The sequence below is a fragment of the Doryrhamphus excisus genome, chromosome 5 (assembly GCF_030265055.1).
Source record: "Doryrhamphus excisus isolate RoL2022-K1 chromosome 5, RoL_Dexc_1.0, whole genome shotgun sequence".
NCBI classification, from domain to species: Eukaryota; Metazoa; Chordata; class Actinopteri; order Syngnathiformes; family Syngnathidae; genus Doryrhamphus; species Doryrhamphus excisus.
This window is the reverse complement of record NC_080470.1, coordinates 11,278,335-11,297,929: the sequence shown is the minus strand read 5'-3', so window position 1 is coordinate 11,297,929 and position 19,595 is coordinate 11,278,335. Positions and strand designations below refer to the sequence as shown.

At 40.9% G+C, this 19,595-nt stretch overlaps 1 protein-coding gene across 11 annotated transcripts in view; it reads right to left on the bottom strand.

Annotated features, from left to right (window-relative positions):
- sema6bb (sema domain, transmembrane domain (TM), and cytoplasmic domain, (semaphorin) 6Bb) overlaps positions 1 to 19,595 on the bottom strand; it is a 151,470-nt gene that overhangs the window by 91,012 nt on the left and 40,863 nt on the right. For 5 of the 11 annotated variants that reach the window (XM_058074295.1, XM_058074293.1, XM_058074289.1 and 2 more), the window contains exon 2: positions 5,944 to 6,043. The exons of 2 other annotated variants lie outside the window; for them this stretch is intronic. The gene's annotated coding sequence lies outside the window, so the exon portion shown is untranslated. The remainder of the gene's footprint in view (positions 1 to 5,943; positions 6,044 to 19,595) is intronic. 4 more of the 11 variants (XM_058074297.1, XM_058074290.1, XM_058074298.1 and 1 more) reach the window with 1 other exon arrangement.

The window sequence follows — 19,595 nt, the reverse complement described above, 5'->3', positions numbered from 1 at the left end:
ATGGGCTGAGGATCTCCTGGATAGTATGAGTACAAGTACATGGTCCGTGGGTGTACTTACAGTACCAGCTCAGTCCACTGTGTTTGTATTACACAGTTGGCTTGAACTTCAAGGCTACTACTACCACTATGACAACTACTACCAAGAGGTGGTAACACACGGGATGCCAAACGACAAGCCCATATGTTCCAAGACAGTTTACGTGGTTTGTCAGTGGATGTGTAATCCCTGTTTGGTGGTCGCCTGCGCACAAACTCAAAAACAAGTGTGAGTCATTTGGCATTCTTAGTGCAGTCGTAGCGTTATTTTGTCTTGTTTGTTTTTTTGGGGGGGTGTGCTTCTCTGCTTATAATGCAGTGTAGACAATGAGAAACAATGAGAAAAAAATTAAATTCAGTATGAATGCAACTAAACAAAAATATAATAATACTTCAAATATGTCAAAAGGTGTCAATATCATTCATGTTTTCTGCCAAGCAACACGTGGTCATGCTTACTGTTAGTAAGTGAGTGTGTAACTTGGTCACAACTGAAGAAAGATATAATACACTACCGTGTTGCCATCTCTAGTATAACACAACATTTGTACCTGATCGAAAAAAACCTGTGACTTGTGTTCTTCGCACAAAGAGGTGGGGTTCCTCAAGGGATGAAAAAACCCTTAAAAACTGTACTATGGAAAGCAGGAAGTGAACAAATGTAACAGTTACTGATTGTAAAAGTACCAGATGGAGGGGTAGGATTTAATAAGCTTTGCTTCTTCCTACTGATTATGTGATGCACGTTCAAATGAAATAAAACCATTACTATTACAATTGTGTTTCATCAGTGCCCATGCAGCCCCACACAATGACACTACCACCACCATGTTTGACCGGAGAGGAAACCCAATAATCATTGTACTCACATTACGGCAATAATGGTTTTGTGTTGACTCTTCTCAGTGAACAGTAAATCAATACTGCAATACAAGCTGTACACTGACTATTCTAAAGTATATCTTTGACACAGCATACTAAAAAAATGCTGCTGAAATGAATGTGTGCCCCACTGTAGTTGTTCCATATAAAAAGAAGAAGCAACACTAAAATTCTGTGATGTGCGTGGGCGACATAATGATGGATGCAGACTGATGGCGAGGCTTTCCCACCTTGTTGATGATGGCACATGAAAAGTTCACACTCCAACGCACACACTCTGCTTTTTTTCAACCTCCCACATTCGGAACCTTTCGGCAACTTCAATAGCAAGAGTCTGTCATCTCAATGTCCTTCTCCTCCAAATGTTTTATTTTATTTTATTCATCTGCTGTGCCCCTCTCTTAACAGGTCTCTATTGATCACACTATTTCCTCTTTATCTTTAATCAAAAGGCAGAGAAACTGTGTTGTTTAATTTATGAGGCACTATGAGTGGGCCCACTCGCTGGCTCGGCCCGCAGAAGCAGCTCTTATTCATAATTAATAAACTACTGCTAATTATCCGAACACGGGCATCGCATCGTTGTGAACGTCCTAAATAGGAAGAGAGACAGGAGAGGAGAAGAAACAGTGAGAAGGAAAGATTAGAAAATATGGCAATGCTTTTGTTTGGTTCTCTTACATTGAGGAACGTCATATGTTTTAGTTTGGTCCAAAAGGCAGTAGGTAGAAGCAAAATTGATTTAAAAGTGAGAGCAAAAACAAGTAGTGTGAATAAATAAAAAAATAAATATGATTAGAAAGAGGGCCACGCGGTGCCCTAGTGGTTAGTATGTTGGCCAAGCAGTCAGGAAATCGGGAAGATCTGGGTTGGAATCTTCATTGGACATCTCTATGTGGAGTTTGCATGTTCTACCCGTGCGTGCGTGGGTTTTCACCGGGTACTCCGGTTTCCTCCCACATTCCAAAAACATGCTAGGTTAATTGGTGACTCCAAATTGTCCATAGGTATGAATGTGAGTGTGAATGGTTGTTTGTCTATATGTGCCCTGTGATTGGCTGGCAACCAGTCCAGGGTGTACCCCGCCTCTCGCCCGAAGACAGCTGGGATAGGCTCCAGCGGCATAGAATATGAATATTTGGTGAAAAACAAAACAAAAAAAAAATTAAAGCTTAATAAGAATGGAGTTGATTTGAATGGATGTGGATGCAAGGACAGAGAGAATGCAACCTGCAGTATCCATCAAAGTCCAATTCATCTAAATTTCAACATTTTTCATCTGCTTTTCATCTTCAGCGACTTTCATGAACTGAGGAAAAAAACAGGAGGAGTGAGACGGAGCGACAGTTTGGTGACAATGAGAGGGATTCGAGAGGGAATAATAGATTTGTGGCCTTGTGTGTTTGTTTATCCCCCCTGCATTAAACGCTCCACCAAATGTCTCATGTATAAACTGGTGATGAAGTGTTTCATATCCTGTTGAGGTTTTCTTAAATGGAGGAAGTGAAGCGGGTGGTTGGTTCAGGCTTAGATGCATGGAACAGATGTCTCCACATAGCATGTTTGCACCATGTTTGGTTCAACTCCCAATTAGTGACCATGTTCTTCCACAAAACTTTTGGACTGCAGGATGATCATTTTCCACACCTACCATTTATGTTGTTCATCTGCTCTTTTCTTTGAGGTGGAGAAATATGCAAATGAGATCTGTTCATTTCTCTTAAAACCTAATCCACCACCACAGGTAGATCCCAGTCCTGTGGGAAACATTAGAAAAGGTCCCTGACCAAAAAATGTTTAACAACTAAACATTGTGGCACACTGCTCTGGACACTTTAGCATGTTTATTTCATAACACAACACAGCATAACTGCAAATGTTAGGATGATTCTGAGTTGTGTTAACTGATATAGTTGAAGTTGACAGTTCTCAATTATAACTTTTGTTAAATATAGGATGCAAAGTGATCATTAATAACTGGCGAGAGGAGGATGAGCGAGTTTTCTGCATGCGACCAGGAGGAACTGTACCAACTCTGGTAAATATGATGTATTTTTCGTCTTACGTTTTCCTGTCTTCAGTTACATAGTGTTTTTTCTTTCTATGTTCTATATAGATTATTATAGACTCTTTCCTACATAATCGTACTGGGGAGAATATCGAGGTTGGCACATTAAACACATAAACATTTTTAATTGCAGTTAATCAATATTAAAAATAAAAACAAACCAATAAATCAATCCACATATAAACTCCAGAGTCTCCACTCTTTTAATTGGATGTTATGTGTGTTTTTGGGTTGTTGTTTTATGGTTTTTTTTTTTTTTTACATGAACAGATGCTTCTTCTCTAAAAGAGCACTTTAGCGCCACACAAACAAATTCAGCTGGATTCCCTTAGCCTATAAAAACAATGGCAAAAGTTAAAGATTATTCAAACAAGGTAAAAATTAAATACTTATGAGCCCAGTAAAAACTACATTGTCATAAATGACCACAATATATCCCTCCAGGCATTATTGTTCCAGAGACTGTATATGTCGCTGCTCATTTTTTCAAAAGCCTTTCTAATACAGAAGCAGGATGCATGTCATGGGCTGTATAGTCAATATGATTGCTCCTCCAGCCACTTTGGCGACTCCATTTAAACAAACAATACCTACCATTTGAGTGGTTTTCCAATTAAGTTCAGCTCAAATTAAATGGTCTTCTGGAATAATTAGGACTGTAATGGTACCTTTATTAGACATCTTAATACAAAGACAGAGGCGTATCCACATGGAACACATTGAGAGATAGCGACAGGAAGTATAACGGCCAGGCCAGTCATGTGTCTACTTGATAAACAAATGCAGTGCCAAGGAGAAGCCAGAGCTTGAAAACCCTCTTAACCCCATTTGGTAAAGTCTCCTGTTGGGGAACACTTAGCTCCCTCACTCACCTCCTCCAGTCCTGTTCTAAGAAAAAATGTGCTCATTTGAGAGGGAAACTGTCTCGAAAGTGAAAGTGAAGTGGTGTCAATCATCTCAAATGATGCTCAAATGAACACACATTTCATTTGAACTGACCCATTTTCCTTAAGAATTGCTAAAGCCTTAAACGCCCCCTTCTTCCTCTTCTATCATCTTGGCAATGCTCCATGTTTTTCTTAGCCTTGGGCAGCTTAGACCTCCACTAGCCTCCATTTCCCCAAACTCCTCCTACCTACCATCTTTCCTCGTTAACTAGGGGCTATTGCAGTTTACCCAGAATGCAAAGCGTCGTCACGAAAACGCCTCAAGTCATCATAACCTTGGCTTTATGAACGAAATTGAAGACATATTACAAATATTAAAAAAGTATCTAAATCCGCCTCCCGACTCCATCACCACACACACTGGCAAGCCTTTTCCTCTGAAATGACACTAATGGTTTAAATGTTGCGTACCTCATGAGCTCAAGGACAGACTGGGGGGGCAAGGGTGAAGGGTCCTGCTGGCAATTCACGAGTCACCTAAAGGTCAATGCAGCCCAATTATGAAGCCTTACTTAGCAACAGTAAACACAGCACAACTTACTTGTGGAGCCCTTTAATCATAAATGCTTCTTAGAAATTCCCCTCACACAAGCGTGAAGGCGAGTTTTTCCGCAGCAGGCCCGACATCAAACGGTCCGAATAATTATTCGTCTGTTGCAATCTGCGGCAAGCAGGCAGGGTTGTTGGATAAAATGCTATCTCTACTGACATTCTGCATCCTCGATTAAGCCTTTCACTACTGGAGACCACAATAAATACGTGTTAAAAAGGGGAAAAAAATGCATAAAATAAAGGGGCAAGTTCATGAAAGACACAATTGGCTAATTTACTGCTGTTAAAATGATTGTTGTCCCTGCGTAGGATGGAAAAAGGCAAAGTTCGAGCCTCTGCTTCTGCTCAATAGAGACTTGCTCCCATTGTGAACGCCACAGGCATTATTAGAGCAGTATGTTATGAGTTAACAGAGGCTGTCTGTTCCAATGCTTTGAATTACACCATGCCAACAACAACAATTGAAGATGAACGAGGATACGCTGTTAAGAAGACAAATTGTAGTCGTGAACGTAGTGGGAAATACTGCTAGGGCAAGATAGTATTCATTCATACAATTAAAAAGGTACCATGTTACTGGATTTTTAAACCATTTTAAATGCACCTCAAAAGACCCCATGATAGTGTTTTGAAAGTGTGTCAGCCAAAATGTATCCTTGATGCTGGGATTTAGACAGTTTTATAGTGTTTGTAGTAAGTCCTACTGGCAACATGCTTTGTGTATCTGTAGCCTTAAAACTAATGATTTGTTGGCAGCACTAGCACCGCTATGTACATTCCAGTGCATCTTAGATTAGCCTCGTCACTGAAGAAACACTAAAAATCAAACGTACAGCTCCCACTGCTGGAGCTGACCGGTGGATAGTTGGCAGGGCTTTATTTTAAAATGTGTTGCAAAGCCCTTTCTTTCGTTTTTTTTTTTTTAACAAAGCTGCTGGTGAATTTGGTGTGTGTTCACGTGTGAGTCGGAGGAAGTATTAGGAAGGAGGGTTTTCTTTCATAACATGATGAAAAACCCACAACTTCAAAAAAGAGCCTTTGGGAGATCATAAGAGCTGCATCAAATAATCAATGATTAATCGCTTTTCCAGTTAATTATTTTGGTATTTCATTTATGTTTTTTTTTTTCATTCCAAATGTTTTTAGCCTATTTATCTTCTTAGTCACCAATGAAAGCTTACATCTTATCTTTGTGTCACACATCAACTTTGATTTTGCAAAACAATAATTTACATTTTTGCCTTTTTTCCCTGATATGTTGCGGACCAAACCACTTGCTGTTTATATTTGGTTCATATTGATTTGGTCCTTCAAGGGCCGAAGTGAACTAAGTTACTCAATTATGCAAAACAGCTTACGGTTAAGATTAAATGACTAAGAAAATATTAGTTAGTCACAACATTTTCCCATGTTTGGTGTTCATAAACAGAATCTTGGGACAAAAAAAGCCACTTACACTTAGCAGATTACCTTCTCTTATCTCAGTGACCTTTGAACAAATCCTCCTCACACTCCATAAACTGGTGGAAAGTCTTCCCAGAAAAGTGAAAGTTTATCTGTAGAGGATGAGAAAAAAAATATTACATTCCTGTAGTCAACATGGCCAAATAAATACTTTTGTCTGTAATGTGATATATTCTCCCTCAGAGCTATCAATCCATCCTTCTCTTGTCCACATGATAGACTCCACTTGATAGCTACTGTTTGTTTTTGTTTTCCCGCTGAGTGACAAGCCTAGCAACACTAACGGAGGAAAAAATATGTTCTGTGCATTGTTATCTGTACTTTCAATTTATCTTCCAAAACGGAATGGTTTCCATGCCTGCAATGATAAGCTTCAGATAGACAGACGATGAGGTAGCATCTCTTCAGGGTCATATCAACAACCCCCGAGGTCGGGGCACCCACATAGAAGTATAAACACATAGTGCATACTGCATGCGGCAGATGTTTCAGGTAACCTGGAAAACGTCTCACACTTGCGTTGTGTTGACGCTACAGGTCAGAAACACTTCTATGAGCGACCGTCTTGCACGGCCTCAGCGAGAACATACAATGTCATCTTCTAATAGATGACGGTCTCCCTAGAAACAGCTTTGCCACATTCTCGTCCCTACCCACGCACTGTTTTCTTTACCTTGAAGTCGGTAACTATTTGCTCACTTAAAACACACACACACACTCAGTCTCTTGAGAATTTTGGATCGCAGAATAAAACTGAAATATCGTGGCATGATAAAGCATTCTTGTGATACCACCATAACAACCGTGTTTCTTTATTAGTTTTTGGCTGCATTCAAGAAAATGTCTGCAAGTCAAGTCAAGTTCTCAAAACTTTGAGACAAATCGATGTACACAGATCTGCTGGACATAGATGTTTGTCTATATGTGCCCTGTGATTGGCTGGTGACCAGTCCAGGGTGTACCCCGTCTCTCACCCGAAGACAGCTGGGATAGGCTCCAGCATGCCTGCGACCCTCGTGAGGATAAGAGGTACAGGAAATGGATGGATGCATGGATATTGGCCTACATCAGTCTTGTTTTTTTTCCTGCCAATACAAATACAAATGTTGGCCTACTAGTGACATCGTGCTCTACACAGCAACCTTGCCAGCTCGGTACGTCCACGGTCTGTAGTTATTTGCAAGTTTGACCTTTGTAAATATACAATTTGTAGTAGGAAAGCGTCTTCCTTCACCACTTCTATTCTGACATGTTTCCTTGTGCTGAATGAGTCCAGTTTAGAATTTCACTGATTATATTAGTCCATACTTTGGTCATGATGTTTTTAATGACTTTTGTTAAGACAAAATGGCCTTATTTTGTACAATGAGTTCATTCACAATGAGAGAAGAGCTGCCTACGGTATATCCGCATTGTTTGATATATTTTTGGAAATGACGTACAGCCATCTCTAGTTTATTGTGGTTAATTGGTTCTAGATCCAACTTGCAATAAGTCAATTGCTGCTAATTAGGATTCAATAGATGGAATATTTTTAGTTGGAGCATAGAAAGCATCGCGGCACACTTACCATTTGAGGAACTGATGGTGCACTGTATTTTACCTTAGTATGTATTGCCTTAAGAATGTATTGGATTGTGTGGATTTGATTGTTGATTAATCATGTCTCGAAGCAGAAACCTGTGAAATAAAAATAGCCTGCTGTTTAAAGAAGCAATGGGAACTTAACTACTGTAGTATATCCACATCATCCATTATTTTGTAACCTTATTCTGTTCAATACAACACTAGAATCGGAACAAGGGTTCAGGACATTGCTGAAGACATACAGTATCTAACTTCGACTTTTAGCTCAAACTAAAATAGATAAGGTCGAATGTAATAACTTTTTGTTGGTAACTTAGTTTTCCGTTGAACTTGTATGATTTATTATGTGGGGCATAAAGGTGTAGATCTATATCTCTGATGGGATCTAAATATAGGCAGTGAGGTGGATGAGGTAGATGTCAGATGAGCTCCCATTATCGGCCCGCTGACTGTGAAGCTCTTCTGTTCTTCTATAATGACCGGACCCCCTGCACCTGTCTCCCTTGCATGCCCGCCACCCAAACCCCCGCCGGCACAGCCACTCAGGTCAGACTAAATATAGCTGTTGCCCCACACAGCAGCACCCTAACTCCCTCCACCATCACCCATCTCCTCCGAATGTGGAGCAAACGATGTAGAGTTTATAGAAACATGATAACACTCCGAGAGGAATCTTTTGGCATTGAGTAGGCAGCCATTAAATATCCTCTCTGATTAGAGTTGCTATGTGGTGGACTATCCTTGGACTATTACTTGTGATGACTTGATTTAACTCAAAATCAATGCAGTGAACTTGTTTGGAGCAAAAAAAAAAAAAAAAAAATTGGAACCCAAGCACCCATATTTTCTTGTATTGGTAGATAAACTCTAACAATTATTTTTGTCTTCCCTTTATGAGAAGGTTGTATTGCTAATAGTGAAATTGGCCATGGAGTGCTAACATTGGCATTATAAAATAAGAAAAAAATATGTAATTAATAATTTATAGGTAAACATAAGGAAAATTCTGTAAAAACAATTTTTTGTGCGATTTGCCTTTTCTTCTATCATTTTCCAGAAAATCTTCCTTACTGTTTATCAGCTAGAGACATGGCCATGATAAGTGAATTAATCCTACAAAGTAGGATTCCTTATTTATTTATTAAATATTTTTGTAGTAAGAGCATAGAAAAATATATCGTTTAACATTATTAGAGCCCTTTAGACGTGAACTAACACCCCTATAGTCACGTTAAAAGTTGTAATATCCAAAAATATCCAATATCCAAACTTATTTCTCGTTAGAATGCACAGAAAAGGTAAAGAAATGTGTTCATATTTCACATAAGGATCGTGAAAAAAGGTGCAGTTTTCCAAGTGTTGCACGCCCTCAAAAAGTGCAAAATCTTTCACTGATTATTTCTCAAACTAAATCTATAAATCAGCACTCGCTCAGTTGCATTCCATCGTTTACTTTGCTTGATGGTATTCCTGAATATTTAAGATGATTACAGCACAGCAGTCAAAGCAACTTTGCTTTGCTCTAAATACTAAAAAGGTGACAGAGTTGTCATATTTATATTTTCTTCAATGTGTTTTCAGACCTATGATAATTTGTTGCAACTCTCTGCCCTGAGAAATGTCATTCCTGGCAGCAAAAAAAAGAGAATATTACTGACAGTTTTGTGATTGCCAGTCTCCCCTATGCTGTCCAATACTGCAGGCGGTAGAAGCGTCTGCAGTGGCAGCACATCGCAGCAGGACGACTTTCCAGGGTAATAAAAGATAAGATTAAGTGATTAGGGAAATGCGGGTGAATGGCTGCAAGGCCTCGAGGCTTGCCTGTTCCTTCTTACAAATGCAAGTCAGAGCCTCCTTCTGACAACAGATAATGCATCACCGGCTCAACCTCCAAAAGAACGCAACATCAGCTAATGTTTAACTCGTTCTGACAAAGCAGATACGAGCACATGAATAGAAACATGGCTGTCCATCACTGTCACGACCAAACGCTACAGTGAAGGACGATAGCGTGTATCAGGAAGCGGCTAACAGCATTCCGGCGATAGCGCTCTCTCAATGTGGCCCTCTCCTTCCTGTCTCTGTTGCCCTGGAAACAGTTGTGCATGTCGGGAGAGGCAATTCTATTAGAGCAGCTGGGCCAGCCAGCAAATAGAACTATAAAACATGACTTAACATTTATAGGCTGAGAGGAAGGAAGGGGCTAAGGAAACATACGGGCCAATGAGAGGGGAGCACGCACAAGAGGAGACCATGTCAAGAAAAGAGGCACGGCACGATCGATGATATACAACATACTGTAGGTTGCCAGCACATCAGGCAAGTCAAGTAGTTTTGCCCCGGACCCTTTGGACCTGTCACTTTCATTGGGTTTTCCACTAGTCCAGTATTGGCCCTTAAGAGTCATGGTACAGCTTAACGAAATGAGCCCAAACAAATCCTTGTTAGCTAAGTTAAGTTTGTTCGTGTCAAATAACTGTGGTCCACATTTTGATGACCTTAGAGCTTGTTACTGCCATATAGTGGATAGAGCACAACATTAAAGGGAGAGTTCGGATTTTTTTACATGAAGTTGGATGACACCCCCATAAGCAGTGAAGTCCGTCAACAGCAGCTCACTCCTGAGCCGAAAGAAGTTCCAGCTCGTTGCTGGGAAAAGCTAAGTAAATACTGGCTTCTCAAAAAAATATGCGTTCAAAAGCACAATACATTTGCATCATAAAAATGCTTGAAATAAATCAGACCTCACATATCGCTCAGCATAACTTTCTCTGCTGTCGTATCACTTTGCTCTCCCGCCTATCCATTGTTAGGCACATTTGCTTCACCGGTTTCAGTGTTGGGATAGTGAAAGTAAACAGACTATGAAACAATTCCTTTCAGCACAAAGCCAAAGGGATATCTTCATGAACGAGAATACAGGGATGTCAAACTTCACCCTGGCCACCTCTGGTTCCCACATTGAACACATATTGTTTTGAGAAGATAATCTCTTTACTAAACTGTCCCCAAAAATGAGCTGGTACTACTTTCCTCAGCACCGAAATCCGACCAGAACTCGGCTTAGGACATGAAGTAGGGAGTGAGTCGCTATTGACGGAATTCACTGCTTATGGGTGTGTCATTCAACTCCATGTCAAAACATCCAAACTATCCCTTTGATTTGCCAAAACGGTCTGTTTTAATTTATTACACCCATGGCCAATCTTCCAGGCATGCCCATTCCGCTGTGATTGGTCACACGCCCAAAGTGCTTCCTGACTATGAACCATATAAGGACATACACCCCTCTGTGACATCACAAAGGAATGATTTTACCACGCATTTTCTAACCGAGCATTTTGAGCCATCCCAAACTTCTTTAGGGGCTCCTTCCAAATGCGCAAACCTCATTATTTGAAACTTTGGCATCGTTTAACACAAGAATACAACATTCTGACTACATTTATAGGTCAGAAAATTGGAAAAAAAATTAATAGGTCCCCTTTAAAAACAATAATCATCATTACTAATACATGTCTATTGATGGCCTTTGAAATTTTGAAGGGTGACTGCCCCCCTCAACCACCCTACACTACACCACTGTTTGAGAGTGAGAAGATTAGCTGAGAATATCAAGGGTTATTTCAAGTCTTGTGACCTTAAATTGTAGATTGAGGACCTCAGATATGTACATAGTGATTAATCTGCCCGGCAACAACATTAGAGGAGTCTGCTAATGCACACTTGGCACCGTTTGATAACAACTGCTATCAAAGTACATCTAATTACACACACATTCAACTTGCGTACAACAATGTATTTTTATCTTTGGAAATCTGGCCCCCGATGCTTTCCCCATGTTAGGCCAACATTTGAAGTAGGCAAGAATATGCCGAATAGTTAATATTGTGTGTAAATTTAAGTCTTACAATTGAGCTTATCTGAAGCTACCAACTAAACCCCACACAAGTAGGCACTTTGGTAATAAAGACAAGGAAAAAACTCCCACAAAGGAAGAACCCTCAATAAATTGTTTCATTAATGAATAATTGTTGACAGAGACAAAGAAAAACTCCCTCCTTGACCAGAACCAAGTGAGGGTCTGGGTCAACTAGCAGAAAACTGGAAAAAAACATGATAGAAGGATGACCTTGAATTGTAGACTGAGCAACTCATATTAGAAGAGTCAAGAGTCTGCCCGGTAACAACATTAAAGGAGACTGCTAATGCACAGTTGGCATGGTTTTAGAACGACTACTATCAAAGTATGTCTGATTAGACGTCCAAAGTGTGCGAGGACAGAGGCTATGGACCGGCGCCAGAAGCCATAAGTTGCTTAGACGGACCGAGGCTTCCCTAAATGTATTCACATGCTCCCAAAGCCTCGTCTCCGACATCCATCCCCTCCGCCCTCCACTCATAATGGACCTTTTGAGTCACTCCATTTGTCTTCCATCACTTGCCCAAAGCCAAATCCTTTCTTTATACTCCCTTTTGTTTTATTTTTCCACCCACCCCCACGCTATTGCTGTTGTGTGAAGGGTAAGTTATCACGCGCATGCCAAGCGACAACGCAAAATTATGATTGTGTTTGTGTGCGCGTGTATGTGAGAGAGAGTGTGTGTGCACAGACAGTCAGTGAAGGTCAATGGAGAGCCTGCAGGGAGTTACAGGAGAACAGCGACTGGCAGAGATCAAATACTAATCGATACTGAACACACACTCACTCTCGCATGACTTTTCACACTCTGGTGCATTTGTGTGTTGGTGTCAAAGTGCAGTTAGCCTATCAAATTTCTCATCCTCCATCCATGCGGCTGTGCCGTTGTCGTTGGTGTGTGTGACCCCCGCATGTCTGGGAATTATTGGAGGGCATATTGCGTTACTAGCCGGCTTACTTTGTTCTAAGGTAAACAACACCGGCTAGTAAAAAAGTACAAGGGCTCAAGTTACTCCTTCCAAACCCGCGTCAGCTCTTTTGTGTGATGGACTGACATTGGACACAATGGAAGCACAAGTCCTGAGGCCTCGAGATACGCCCACCCTGTTTGGATGGGCGACCCCGCCACGCAAACCGTTGTTCCTTTGTGCATCACATTACCAACATTGCTGTAAGGCTATGGCATCAAAGTCCCTGCTAGGAAACGTGAGCTTCTTATTGTTTTGTAACCTTGTCAGTGGAAAGATAATTCACTTAGGAAAGTTTAGTCATTGCACGAAAAAGTGAAAATGGAAAAAAAAAAAGTGTGTGCTGTTTTGTGAGGAAGCAACACATCTGTTATAGTTACACTTAAGTATTTTCCAGAAGATTGCAGCACAGACAAATACAAGCATGACATAATATACTAAAATGATGATTTGATTGATACCGTCAGAGGTATTCATTTAACAGCGTGTTTATTATTGTGGTGCAATATGCAGCAGTGCAACCATAATAATAAACATATGATGAAACCGTGGATGGTAATCAAACCTAAGCACCATCTAATTGCATTTGTGCAGGTGTCTTTAACATCGAATGAGGGGACCAGATGACATAATAGTTTACTCTAAACAACAGTCTGTGCGAAGCAGACATCCGGCTAAATAAAAGCAGCACATTTTGCAATAGGAAACACGTGTTTGATCCTCGTTTTCAAACGTGGAGAGCAGTATCAGGTGGACTTTGAACGGCGTGTATCGTTTTGCTGCCACAATCTTTGACTTTTCTAAATGTCACTATAGATTAAAATGAGGATTTTTTTTTTCCATAAATGCAACTGTTTATTCTTATTTTCCACTGAACGTTATCGGTAACAAGACCAAGTTTTATCCAAGAGGAGACTGAGGGCTACCAGAAAATGGGCTTCTGCTGCAAAGCCAGTACTGTGACTATAATAGTGCACATCCAGAGGTAAAGCACAGTATGAAGTTAAGATAACACATGAGGTTAGCGTGTACTCCTCATGCTTGGCTGCCCATCTACCAGAATATTACCCAAGTATTTTATTAGGAAAATGTGTCCAATCTTCTACTTAGGGCTGCAATTAACGATCATTGTTATAATTGATTAATTGGTCAATTATTTATTTTTTCAAAAAACACTTAATTTCCACCACTTAGCAGCAATCGTTACTTTTTCCTTGACTTTACCAAAGTCAAAGCTGATGTGTGTGACTATCTTGTTTTGCCTGAAAGACAAAGATAAGTCTGATTTCATGGATTATTTACAGTGCATTTTTAGTTACCAAAACAGTTGTTGAATAATTAAATCATGGATTAATCATCGATTCATCAATTAACTGCTGCAGCTATACTTCTAATGCATGAATGAATCGCTTTAGAACTGTAGAACTGTAACACGCTAGCCACTGACCAGCGTGGCCCTTGAAGCGTCGACTTAACATTCCGTCTTTTACACAACCACTTTGACTTTTCAAAGATCATTCTAGTATTAAAACCAAGATATTTCGACAAAAAACCCTGATGCCACTTTTTCAATATGTTATGCAAGAGGAGATTGAGGGCAACATGCAGTAAAGTGGATACTGAAGCTAATGTTATTAACCAAGTCATCTGTATTAAATTGTTTCTACATGCTTGGAACCCATTCTGTCCAGGTGCTCAAATTAGCACCCGGTGATATTTGTCCTGTGGCTAAAACAAACTCAAAGAAGTGCATTTGCTGCACGTTTGTTACTTCTGATGACTTGTTGGACACATTACACTGAAGACGCTGATCTGTGCAGTTTCGCTTGCCAGGAAGGTCAATTTTGGGTGTACAATCTGACTTTTCTATGATAAGTCAGATACCATTCGGAAGAAGATAGCAAATGCACTTGCAACAGTTTCATTGCCATATGCATAAACTCAACTGTGGATGACATTTTTGACAGAATAAAACAGTCTGCCTTTGTATGATGCAGTAAGGAAATGTCAGCAGGAGACTAGTTAGACTGATAGAAAGATAGACCCAGTGTAGAGGTGAAGAGGTGGCATATAGAAAAGAAAGAAAGAACTTCAGCAGTCTCCTCTCAAGAGAGTTTATCCATAACCTCCTTTCCCGACTTCAACTTTAAATTGCGTGTTGGTGAAAACGAATGGGAAGGTAAGGGGGGAAAAAGTTTGAGAGAATTTGTTTCTTGACTAATGAACACCTATCTGCCGCTTGCAGCCTACATGTCACTTTGGTCCGATACGATGTACGACTTCCAGCTCATAGCCCGGCTCTTCAGTGGCCCACATTAGCATCTCAGTGCTCGCCTCGCGGACCCTGCCTCTTACTGTCACATTAACTAGCGTACCTCTCATTGCACCTGTGCTGGCTGTGACTGGAAAGTCCCAAAACCAGGTCACTTTCTCAAACTACTGTTTAGGCACTTGTGTACTCTTCCACAAGGTAAGTAAAGTACCAAAAATTAGTGCTTCATAGATTTGGGGCAGACAGCGTTAACAAGTCTAAATTGTCCCTAATTGTGAGTGTGAATGGTTGTTTGGCATGTGCCCTGTGATTGGTTGGCGACTGATTCACGGTGTACCACTCCTCTCCCCTGAAGCCTGAAGCCAGCTGGGATAGGCTCCAGCTCATGCATGACCTTAATGAGGACAACTGGAATAGAAAATGATATCTCTGTACTCATTGCAAGTTTGGTCTTACGGGCCACAAACTCTACCATGGAATATGTTGATTGCTGCATTGTCATCAGCTTCCATAAAGAAAAAAATTCCATCATTCATTGATCCATCATTTATACTGATACTGTAATTCTCTGCAGCGAGGAGCTAAAGCCTGCTCATCTTTAACCTGTTGATCCTCAATGAAGGGGGGGGGAGGGAAAAACATAGCCCATCTTTTTCCTCCTACGCACCTTCCCCTAATGGAGGGCTTTGCAAGGTCTAAACAACACTCCCACGGAATATAGACGAGAAAGAAGGAACAATCAGTAAGAGAGCAAGAGGGACCTAAGAGGAAAAGACATGGTCCTACCCAATAATCCCTTGTTATCCCACTTGAATCCTGACAGCACTAACCTGTTTTATTGAAGGGAATGGGTAAAAAGACAATGTACCAACACACATTATAGCACTGCTGCCTGCCATGTATCACTTAGTGGATCAATATTTACAATACACAGCTGGTTAGATTAAGCTCTGTCTCCACATTGAACATTCAGACAAGCTTCTATTTAAACATGCAGAAAGACATTTACAAAACAAGCACATTTATGTCTATTTTCCACTGCAGATTTTGACTTGCTGAACTAGACAAGGTTAAAAAAAACACTGGAGGAGACCAATGGACTCTCGTGTTTAAGTTGACACATTTTATCCAAGGGCAGGCAGCAAAGTGGAGACTCTGGAGTTTAATATTCCTAAGCCACTTCAACAAGGTCAGCTAATCCCTTAGCTAAAATAACATTTCACACCATGGCAAAAACATTTGACTTTCCACCATGGTTGCTACCTACAGATCATGGCTTATCTTGGAATGTGTGGCTTATCTGGATATGAGGTGACAATTGTTAATTTGATTTCTGAAAATCTTTCATCCTGGAATTCTAAAATTCATATATTTACAATGATTTCATGTATGTCTCTAATGTATTTTTTTTAATTCAAAATAACTTGAGGACCACAAGATGGAGCCTTCATCAACCTTCAGCTTGGAAATCAATGGGGTAAGCTTGTGTATTTCTGACTGGTGCATCAATTAAATCCAATTTACCAGGACTACAAATAGGACCTTATAGTCCGATTGGATTTGGTTTTGCCAGTCTAATGCGCCAATGGCATAATAGGGAAGAGCATGCTAAAAACCCAACTTATCAAAGACTACCAAGGCCACAGGTGCAGTGTGTGTTAAACATAAGATCCAAGTGTGGTTGCAGAACATTCGGGTAGGTCAGGCAGGTCAAGACTGGACTTTGTAACTGGACACCGGTCTCCCACATCCAGCCAGTCAAGACCGGTCTGCAATCACATATCGAACAGCTGCTCAGTGGCTCTTGCCAAGTGGCAATGTGTGAGGCCACTGACCAAGTGTCGGCATACGACTTGTTGGAGTCGTCTTTCTTAGTTACAGTTGAGCAGTACAGTAAATGCTGTAGATTGGCTACAAGCAGTTCATAGGGAAAACAGCCCTCAGAGCCAGACAGTTTGAAAGGTTGCACTTGTTTTTGTAATGCTTCTGCTCATTAAAAAAATCTGCCTGATTCAAAGTTCTATTCAAATGCATGTTCTGCTCCATGAGAACCTTGTGTTTATCACTCAAGACAACCTGCCTAGTACGCGTCCAGCACACAATGACCATTTCTGAAAGTGTCAAAGGGGCGCCTCATTCCGTCTAAGACGAGCGATGAGGGGGGATGAAGAGTGTGACATCTTGTGTTTACTTCACTCTGAAGTCATGGCATGAGGAGGAAGAGGGAGGAGACAGAGGAGTGAGATGATGGACTACCCGGAGCATAAATGACGACGAGAAGGATGGAGGCAAAGTCTGATTGCTTCGCTAGACCGTGATTAGGCTTCCATGTCTGTGGAGGATGCGGTATGGCTGTCGGAGTGGGGGAGTGAGGGTGAGACTGGAGCAGACGAGGAGGAAAGAGTTGGTAACCATCATCATGAAGATCAAAGGCTTGTCTGCTGGTTCCGCCTGCAGCTCTACTCTAAAGTTTGCAACAAGGGATGAGTGGGAAGAAAGAGGAGGAGTGGGTCTACATCAAGAAACTTTTTGGAGCCCGACTTTACTTGTATTTATCCTGACGTTGTCATGCACAAAAATGTGGGTGTATAACCATATATCCAGTAGTATTACACCATACCAACAGTGTAACCAGGAAGAACTGGGTTCGAATCTCCGCTTGGCCATCTCTTTGTAGTGTTTGCATGTTCTCCCCATGCGTGTGTGGGTTTTCTCCGGGTACTCTGGTTTCCTCCCACATTCCAAAAACATGCTAGGTTAATTGGAGACTCCAAATTGTCCATAGGTATGAATGTGAGTGTGAATGGTTGTTTGTCTATATGTGCTCTGTGATTGGCCTCTCGCCCCAAAGATAGCTGGGATAGGCTCCAGCATACCCGTGACCCTAATGAGGAATAGGTCCAATAAAGGCTATGTAGCATATTCCCCCAGATGCTACATTGTTTTTATGCACACACACAAAGAGACAACTTTCTCCTCCTGAACCTGAGAGGGATTAAGGAGGGAGGGGAATCATAGATATTCTCTGTAATCTCCGGTGCAGAGCTCTGCTGCATTTCAGAATAGCCGAGTGGAGAAAGTAACAAAAACATAAAAATAAAATCTCCATGCCCTGACTTTCTCTGAAATCCTGCTTTTAGAAGACATTCTTTGCAGTCATTTCCGAGGCTGCCTGAAATCCTAACTTCTGCCGGTGCCAAAGCACCACCAGCGAAACGCAGACGATTGCCAGAGGCATTAAGGTATTTCCAATGAGCTTTGCGAACACAACAGAGGAGGCAGGAGTCATTCAGGGAACACAGGCATTGGCAGCGTGGAAATCAATCATCGCAGCTCTTTATCATATCAGGTTCCATGAATCTTTTGAGAAGAGGGAGTAGGGGGAAAGGTTGAAGGTGGAGTTCTTTAACACAATCGTCTCACACCTTCACTCAATTTAAATGCTAATATTAATGTTATCCGCAATGTATATGGAAATGTATGTCGCACCGAGTAGTTAGCAAGTGACAAATAACACCAACATCCTCCATGACAAGTTGGCGACCGTAAATCGAGAGAGAATGTTCTTCCTGTTTGACATGGCATGAGGGAAATGGAGGATTTGCTGTGTAAACAACAACTCTGACCCTTTTTTTTCCCCTCAATTATCGATCAGGAACGACCCTACATCCTCTCACAAGATACTTTCAATTAGATCTTCTCAGGCAGTGGGTCCCTGTTTTGATGGGAAGGAGACGGAGGTTGAGGACTCCTGTCAACATCAAACATATAACAGCTGTGAGACAAATTCAATTTCTCTGAGATGATTGGATGTTCTTGTTCTCTAGACGTTGCAGTGTTTTACTCCACAGTCTCCACTTTGTGGTAGCTGCCCTCACTTACCTCACATTAGCACTTTACAACACTGAACATGCGGGGCTCTACTTGTGGTTGTTACTCTTTTGTGGTTAATCATGGACTATTTGTGAAAAAAATATTGAAAAATGTGCCATATGTAGTGTTCTGGTCATTGTACGCTGAAGAGGCATGACGTTGGATTATATTACCTTAACTGGCAGCCATGTCTCCTTGCAGTCCGACATGATATAATGGAAAAAACGTGTGGAAGTGGTAAGATTTTGGCTTCTTACTTTGATGTTCTTCCCCACTCATTTTCAAACCTATTCTTAAGTTTAGAATAAATAAAAGCAGGCTAACTAGTTAAATTGGTAGATTGCTATGTTTACAGTGGCAGCCGTCTCTTGTGTCATGTTAGACTAGCCTGAGCTGTCTATCATCCAAGTGACAAACATGGTGATGGATGATAAGCTGACGTCTTTCCATATCTTGTTCGAGATGCTACAACAACAGGGCCCTTTTCCATTGCTAACGGTCAGTATTTATGTCTTATTATCACTTATCATGTATACTATATTAGGTAATATTAGTATAAAGGTGATTATATTTCTTATTGAAGACTTATTTCATGTGTACAAGGTTCTAATGATGTTAAAAACTGAAGGTCATAAACAGGTATTGTGTGCTCTAACTACAAAAATATTCTGTTTTCCTACCTCGCAGAAATTCACCTATCGCAGTTGGGTGTAAAACCAATTAAAAGCAATATCCAAGGGACAACTGTACATTTGTACTATCAGGTACTAATCAGGTAGTTTTTATACTACCTGGTCAACCGGGGTTCCTAAAAAGAACAAATATAAAACACACAGAGTGGATTACAATGTTGTTGTGTCTTGGTGCTGAACACTGCAGTATTTTACAAATACTACAATATCGTGCTTTTCATCCATCCATGTTCGATGCCGCTTATCTGCACTAGGGTCGTGGGTATGCTGGAGCCTATCCCAGCTGTCTTTGGGCAAGAGGCTGGGTACACCCTAGACTGGTCACCAATG